Here is an 8,288-nt window from a genome sequence, read left to right as displayed (position 1 = left end):
ATAAGCAACCAAAACTGCATTAAAGCTTCTGCCACAATCCCATTTTACGGTAAATACAAAATATTACCCACTTGAAATCCATTAAAGTTTGGAAGCAAATGAATTACTACAACTTACTGGGTTTATTAAGGACTTCAAGGTAGAAAAAAAAAATCTCATTGACCATCTATCCTTATTTCCTCCCAAATACTACAATAAAAATGATCACTGAATTCATGAAACAAATATAATACTTTTAGAAAATCACTTGAAGTCACTAAAACTAAAGCTTTTTTCCTAAATCAATTTTGTTCCTCCTTAAACTACTGCATTATTTTTCTTTTGTTTTTAATTCCATCTTTTGGGAAAAGAATTGTCTTACCTTGGCCTTAATTACTTCTCTACTCACATGGTCCTTAACCTACTGCAACTGACTTAATTTTCTTTCCCCAAATTGTACCATATGAATAATACTTAATAGTAATAGGTGGTATGTAAAGAACATTTTCAGACATTCTTCCAAAAGCCTTACTTGCATTTATTCATTTAATCCTCACAATAGCCCTGTGAGGTAAAAAGAAACGAAACTGAGTCATTTGTAGTGAGATGGATGGACCTAGAGTCTGTCATACAGAGTGAAGCAAGTCAGAAAGAAAAACAAATACCGTATGCTAACACATATATATGGAATCTAAAAAAAAAAAAAAAAAAAATGGTTCTAAGGAACCTAGGGGCAGACGAAGAGAATGGACTTGAGGACACGGGGAGGGGGAAGGGAAAGCTGGGACGAAGTGAGAGAGTGGCATGGACATATATACACTACCAAATGTAAAATAGGTAGCTAGTGGGAAGCAGCTGCATAGCACAGGGAGATCAGCTCAGTGCTTTGTGACCACCTAGAGGGGTGGGATAGGGAGGATGGGAGGGAGATGCAAGAGGGAAGAGATATGGGGATATATGTATATGTATAGCTGATTCACTTTGTTATAAAGCAGAAACTAACACACCATTGTAAAGCAATTATACTCCAATAGAGATGTCAAAAAAAAATAAAATTAAGATATACAGTGTAAAAAAAAAAATAGCCCTATGAGGGAGCTACATTTACTTATTCCTATTTTTTGGGGGTGTGAAAATTGGAAAACAAAGATTGGATACCTTGTGGCAGACCTAGGATTTGATCCCAGCAGTCTGGTTCCAGGTTTTAACCACGATGACACACTAATTTTTTAGTCAGTGATCAACCTTATAAAAAGGTAGACAGTGCTTCCTCCTGGACATTCTTTGCTTACTTGGCTTCCACCTATCATGCCTTTCAGGTTGCTCTTTTTTTTTTTTTTTTTTAATAGTTAAGATGTACCATTGTACTTTATTTATTTATTTTTAAAATTTACTTATTTAATTTATTGATCTTTGGCTGCATTGGGTCTTCGTTGTTGTGTGTGGGTTTTCTCTAGTTGCGGTGAGCGGGGGCTACTCTTCGTTGCAGTGCGCGGACTTCTCATTGTGGTGGCTTCTCTTGTTGCGGAACACGGGCTCTGGGCACGCGGGCTTCAGTAGTTGTAGCACGCGGGCTCAGCAGTTGTGGTGCATGGGCTTAGTTGCTTCGTGGCATATGGGATCTTCCCGGACCAGGGATCGAACCCGTGTCCCCTGCACTGGCAGGCGGAATCTTAATCACTGTGCCACCAGGGTTGCTCTTTAATGGCTAGTGTTCCCCAATATTGTTTTGGCCTCTTCACTTTGCCCCTGGTAATCTCATCCATTTCTAAACATTAGCCATAATGTCTCATGTGAAGGCCTCTGAAATCCACGTCTCAAAAGTGGGTCTTAGGTATCACCTCACACCAGTCAGAATGGCCATCATCAAAAAATCTACAAACAATAAATGCTGGAGAGGGTTTGGAGAAAAGGCAACCCTCTTGCACTGTTGGTGGGAATGTAAATTGATACAGCCACTATGGAGAACAGTATGGAGGTTCCTTAAAAAACTGAAAATAGAACTACCATATGACCCAGCAATCCCACTATTGGGCATATACCCTGAGAAAACCATAATTCGAAAAGAGTCATGTACCACGATGTTCACTGCAGCTCTATTTACAATAGCCAAGACATGGAAGCAACCTAAGTGTCCATCAACAGATGAATGGATAAAGAAGATGTGGCACATATATACAATGGAATATTACTCAGCCATAAAAAGAAACGAAATTGAGTTATTTGTAGTGAGGTGGATGGACCTAGAGTCTGTCATACAGAGTGAAGTAAGTCAGAAAGAGAAAAACAAATACGGTATGCTAACACGTATATATGGAATCAAAGAAAAAAAAAAAAGGTCATGAAGAACCTAGGGGTAAGACGGGAATAAAGACACAGACCTACTAGAGAATGGACTTGAGGATATGGGGAGGGGGAAGGGTAAGCTGTGACAAAGTGAGAGAGTGGCATGGACATATATACACTCCCAAATGTAAAACAGATAGCTAGTGGGAAGCAGCCGCATAGCACAGGGAGATCAGCTCGGTGCTTTGTGACCACATAGAGGGGTGGGATAGGGAGGGCGGGAGGGAGGGAGATGCAGAGGGAAGAGATATGGTGATATATGTATATGTATAGCTGATTCACTTTGATATAAAGTAGAAACTAACACACTATTATTGTAAAGCAATTATACTACAATAGAGATGTTAAAAAAAAAGAAAAAAAAAAGCGGACCTTGCTGGGGAGTAACAAACTCTCAAAAGCAAACCCAGGGCTTCCCTGGTGGCGCAGTGGTTAAGAATCCGCCTGCCAACGCAGGGAACAGAGGTTCGAGCCCTGGTCCGGGAAGATCCCACAGGCTGCAGAGCAGCTAAGCCCGTGCACCACAACTACAAAGCCTGTGCTCTGGAGCCGGCGAGCCACAACTACTGAAGCCCACGCGCCTAGAGCCCGTGCTCCACAACAAGAGAAGCCACAATAATGAGAAGCCCACGCACCACAACTAGAGAAAAGCCTGTGCACAGCAACTAAGACCCAATGCAGCCAAAAATATATAATTAATTAATTTTTTAAAAAAGTGCTTAACCCATCTTTCAAGACTTCCATGATCTACATTTAAGTAATGCTTTTTAGTTCATGTTTACATCTTTTTATACTCCAGCTGAAGATTACTTGCTATTTCTCAAATATGGTCTGTATTTTCCGGCTTCTGTGTCTTTATTAATGCTGTCCTTTGCATCTATCAAAGTCTTATCCAACCTCAAATGTCTGTGTCAAAGGTCACCCATCTCAGTTCATCTTCCTGATTCTCCCATAAACAGATGTGGCTTCTCACACCCCACCCTCCAAATCTTCCCAGTATTTTGATGTGCTTCTCTTCTGTACTTATCACAATCTAACTTATTATAGCTATTTATACATGGGTTGTTTTCTTCACATTCTCTAGAGGATTGTAGATATCTTGAGTGTAAGCACTTGATTGCAAAGTCATCTTTGCATCCCCTTTTTCTCCCCCCCCACCAAAGCCTACCACACTTCATTGGCTCAAAACATTCTTCTGGATTAAATCAGCAAAGGGTGCTTATCGAAGGGAAAGAAAAAGCCTTTATCCTCATTCTAACAAGGCAATGTGTTTTTATCCTACATATCTTTCTTTCATCCTAGAAGCTCCTCCTCCCGCTCCAGTTCTCCCACAGACCTATACTCACCTGATGCAGATGTGCTGTGTGTTCCACATTACTCTGAAGTAGGGGCAGATGGCATTTTTTCCCATTGCACATTTTTTCTCAATACAGTTTCTATCACAGGCTCTGGGGAGCTCTAAAACAGATCCCCCCACCCCATCAGCTCTGACCAGTGCTGTAACAAGGTACATATTCCCAGCAGTGACATCTCTCCCTTGGTAAAATAACAGCATGAAAATAAAGATAACTGCTTTAAAATGAGCCCTTCCATAGTCAAGGGAAAGAGCTTACAGAGGGCCCTTTAAAATGAGACCTTCTAAAGAAAGGGGAAGGGCTTACTGAGGGACCTTTAAAACGAGTCCTTCCATAGAGAGGGGAAGAGGTTACAAAGGCTGGAAGGGGCAGAAACACAAGGACAAATTAGGCCAAGGGGCAAAAGCATGTGCCATGTTCAGCTCTACATGGAGGGTGCAATGAGTCACATGAATTCCTAATATTAAAACTTGCAGTTTGAGTGCTGGAGATTTCCTTTTTTTTTTTTTAATTTTTAGTTTTTAACACTTTCATTGGAGTATAATTGCTTTACAATGTTGTGTTAGTTGCTGCTGTATAACAAAGTGAATCAGCTATATTTATACATATATACCCATATCCCCTTCCTCTTGCATCTCCCTCCCACCCTCCCTATCCCACCCCTCTAGGTGGTCACAAAGCACCGAGCTGATCTCCCTGTGCTATGTGGCTGCTTCCCACTAGCTATCTTGGCATGGACATATATACACTACCAAATGTAAAAAAGAGATTTCCTTTTTATTAAGGAAAATTTTCAATAGAAGCAAAAGTAGACAAAACACTACAATGAACTTTCATCTACTTCTCACTCAGTTTTTAAAATTACCAACTTAAGCCAATCTTATTCATTTAAACTCCCATCACTATTATTATTTTTAATAACAGCTTTATTGTGGATATAATTCACATACTGTACAATTTACCATTTAAAGTATACAGTTCAAAGGTTTTTAATATATTCAAGCTTAGCAGCCATCACCACAACCAATTTCAGAACATTTTTATCACTCCAAAAAGAAACCCTGTCCTGATTAATGTCATTTACTCCCAGCCTTAGGTAACCGCAAATCTACTGTTTCTATCAATTTGCCTATTCTGGACATTTCATATAAATGGAATCATATAATATGTGGTCTTTTGTGACTGGTTTCTTCCACTTATAATGTTTTCAAGGTTCATTCATGTTGTAGCATGTGTCAGTACTTCACTCCTTTTTATTGCCAAGTAATATTCCATTGTATAGATGGACCACACTTATTCATCCATTCACCAGCTGATCAACATATAAGTTGTTTCTACTTTCTGGCTGTTATAAATATGTGCATTCAAGTTTTTGTGTGAACGTATGTCTTCACTTTTCCTGGGTATACACTTAGGAGTAAAACAGATGGGTCAAACGGCAACTTTATGTTTAACTTTTTGAGGAACTGTAGATTGTTTTCTGAAGTGGCTGTGCCATTTTTAATTTTCATCAGCAATATATGTAGATTCCAATATCTCCACATCCTCACCAACATTTGTAATTGTCCATATTTTTTATTTCAGCTATCCTAGAGAATGTGAAGTGGTACTTCATTGTGGCTCTGATTTGCATTTTCCTGATGACTAGTGATGTTGAGCATCTTTTCATGGGTTTATGGACCATTTGTTATCTTTGGAGAAACATTTATTCAGATCCTTCACTCATTTTAATATTATTATTATTATTATTGAGTTGTACGAGTTCTTTATTTATTCTAGACACAAGTTCTTAATCAGATATATGATTTGCAAAATTTTTCTCCCATGTGTGGGTTGGTTTTTTTTTTTTCCACTTTCTTGATAGTATCTTTTGGCACAGAAAACAATTTAAATTTTAATGACATCCAATTTACCTATTTTTTCTTCTGATTCTTGCGCTTTTAGTGCCACATCTAAGAAACTGATGCCTAACCGAAGGTCATAATGACTAACATTATATTTTCTTCTAAAATTTAACCATATTAGCTATAACACTTAGGTCTTTGTTCCATTTTCAGTAAATTTTTGCATGTGTTCCAGTTGTCTTAGCACCATTCGTTCAAAGCAGATCAAGATAAAAAAGATTTCTATCACTCCAGAAGGTTCTTCCGTGCCCCTTCCCAGTTCATACTCCCACTTCACCCAGCAAACATCCATTCATTCACTCACTCCACCAAGCAGACATCCCAGAACCTTGCCACCCTCTCCTAAAAATTTCAGTATGTGTCAGTACTTCACTCCTGTATAACCCTCTCCTAAAAATTTCCTTAATAACTGTTAACTTGAGTAAACATAAGTAACAGGAATTCTGCTTCCTGGATCCACATGGCCCACCCTCTCCTTTAACAAAAAAGAAAACATTCCCATTAATTTGGCATTCCCATTAATTTGGCAAGGGAAACGCATCTTATAACCCTTTCCTGAGTCTGAAAACGCTATTGCTTTGTACTCAGTCCCAGTCAGTGAAAAAAAAAAAATTTAATGGATTATACAGACAACTACTTTTTAATTGTGTATATTATCTTGGAACTTTACTCTGTGAGGGTGGAAAGTACTGGCTGCTCCATGAGCCTCTGAGTGCTTCCTTGCTCTCTCTTTGCCGTCTGCGGCTGGTAGTATGCTGGTCTTTTTAAATTCTTCTCTCTATACCTCCTTATTTGATGAAGTTTCTATGATGTCTTCTAGTTTTGTTATCATGTGGCTTATTGATTTGAATTGTACTTTTATCTCATGTGGTTTACTTAGGAGTTAACCAGGAGAAACACAAAGCAACAGTCCAATTGTCTGAAGAGTAAAGATTTGCAAAATATCTTCTTGAAATAAGAGCTATCCTCTCAAAAACAATTAGAAAGAAGGTACAATATCATTTGCATATGATTCATATGTACCTGAAAAACCCAAGAGAATCAACTGAAAAATGATGAGTGTCACACATATTAACAAAAAATGGGTATCCATAAACATATAAAAACCCCCTAAAAATAAATAAGAAAAAGACAAATAACACAACAGAAAAATGAGCAAAAAACATTAACAGGCATACCTCAGAAGAGAAAATCCAAATGGCTGAAAAACATTTGAAAAAATGTTCAGCCTCTTTAGTAATCAGGGAAATGGAAATTAAAATCACAAGTAATACCATCATATACCTAAAAACTGGGGGGAAAGTTAGATAATGTCAAGTATTAATGAGATCTAAAACAACTGTAGCCTTTCATTCCCACCACCTCCACTTGCTTACCTGTAACCTCCCTCCAGCGGTGAGACACCTGGCTCCCCCATTCACCACACAGTTACATAACCATTCCTTTCCAGCATACATCACAGTAGTGTCAGAACTATTGACTTAAACCCCTGTGCTCATTCATTTTTACCCCTCTGCCTTGCTTTGTTCTTCTCCATTGCACTCCACACCACTTGATATGTTTATTTTCTCTCTTCCTCTTCAGTGATAACAGGGACTTTTACTGCTGGGTTCTCAGCACCTAAAACTGCCTTGAACAAAGTAGGTGCTCAACAAATATTAGCTGGATGAATAAATGAATTAAAAATCTTTATTATGGTTTATTACCATAATTACCAGTCTCAGTCAGACCTTTCCTAGCCAGCACTAGTTATTTGGCTCTGAGATAGTTTATCTACTTCAGTCAAATTATAATCATAGAATATAATTTAGACTTTCATCAATTCAACTGACTTCTCTCCCTAATTGCTACAATTATAACCACCAACTGAGGGAATTCCCTGGTGGTCCAGTGGTTAGGGCTCTGTGCTTTCACTGCCGAGGGTGAGGGTTCAATCCCTGGTCGGGGAACTAAGATCCAACAAGCCGTGCAGCACAGCCAAAAATAAATAAAAATTTTTAAAAATTTTAAATAAAATAAAATAACCACCAACTGAAACAGTGAACTATCACAATCACTTGCATCTTCTAGTTTTCCTCTAAGGCCTGACTCAAACCACCCTTCCCACCCCCTGCCAAACCTAAACCTCCTGGACACCATCAACCTTATTTAAATTTCCTAGACACTTTCAATTTTGAGTGTTGTAGCTATCTATTGATAAATATTTTCACATTTGTTAGGAACATGAACAACATAATCACTATCATAAGTTCAAATCACAGAGTTAAAAGAATAATTTAATAAAAATTAAGCTGTTAATTTTACATTAACCTTCCAAAAGAACTGTGAGGGCATGCAGAATGATTTTTGGAAAAAGTACAGATTTGCTCTCTTTTCCTTAGTGTGGAAGTCTGAGTTTTAAGAACAAACACTAAAAGGAAACATATGGAAAAGATCAGTAACAAGATGAAATCTTGGCCCAAATATGGTCTGCCACGTTTTACATACCAGTGTCTCAAATAATAGATGAGATTTTTACAGTATTGCCAAAACATCTCTTGAAACACTGTACACTTTTTTAAAATCTGAAGTATAATGAAATAAATCTTGTGCGTTCTTTATAAAAACCTAATGGAAAATACTATTTTGAGGAAACAAAAACAAATTCCAGGAATCACTTTACCTTATTAGTTTGTACAAGCTTTAAAGAATCTCCCAAAGAATG

At 38.0% G+C, this 8,288-nt stretch overlaps 1 protein-coding gene across 4 annotated transcripts in view; it reads right to left on the bottom strand.

Annotated features, from left to right (window-relative positions):
• LOC118897018 (centromere protein P) overlaps positions 1-8,288 on the bottom strand; it is a 234,680-nt gene that overhangs the window by 116,968 nt on the left and 109,424 nt on the right. The window lies entirely within an intron of this gene.

This window comes from Balaenoptera musculus, chromosome 6, assembly GCF_009873245.2.
Source record: "Balaenoptera musculus isolate JJ_BM4_2016_0621 chromosome 6, mBalMus1.pri.v3, whole genome shotgun sequence".
In the NCBI taxonomy this organism is placed as follows: domain Eukaryota; kingdom Metazoa; phylum Chordata; class Mammalia; order Artiodactyla; family Balaenopteridae; genus Balaenoptera; species Balaenoptera musculus.
The sequence above is the reverse complement of the archived record's forward strand: the minus strand, read 5'-3'. Positions and strand labels throughout refer to the sequence as shown.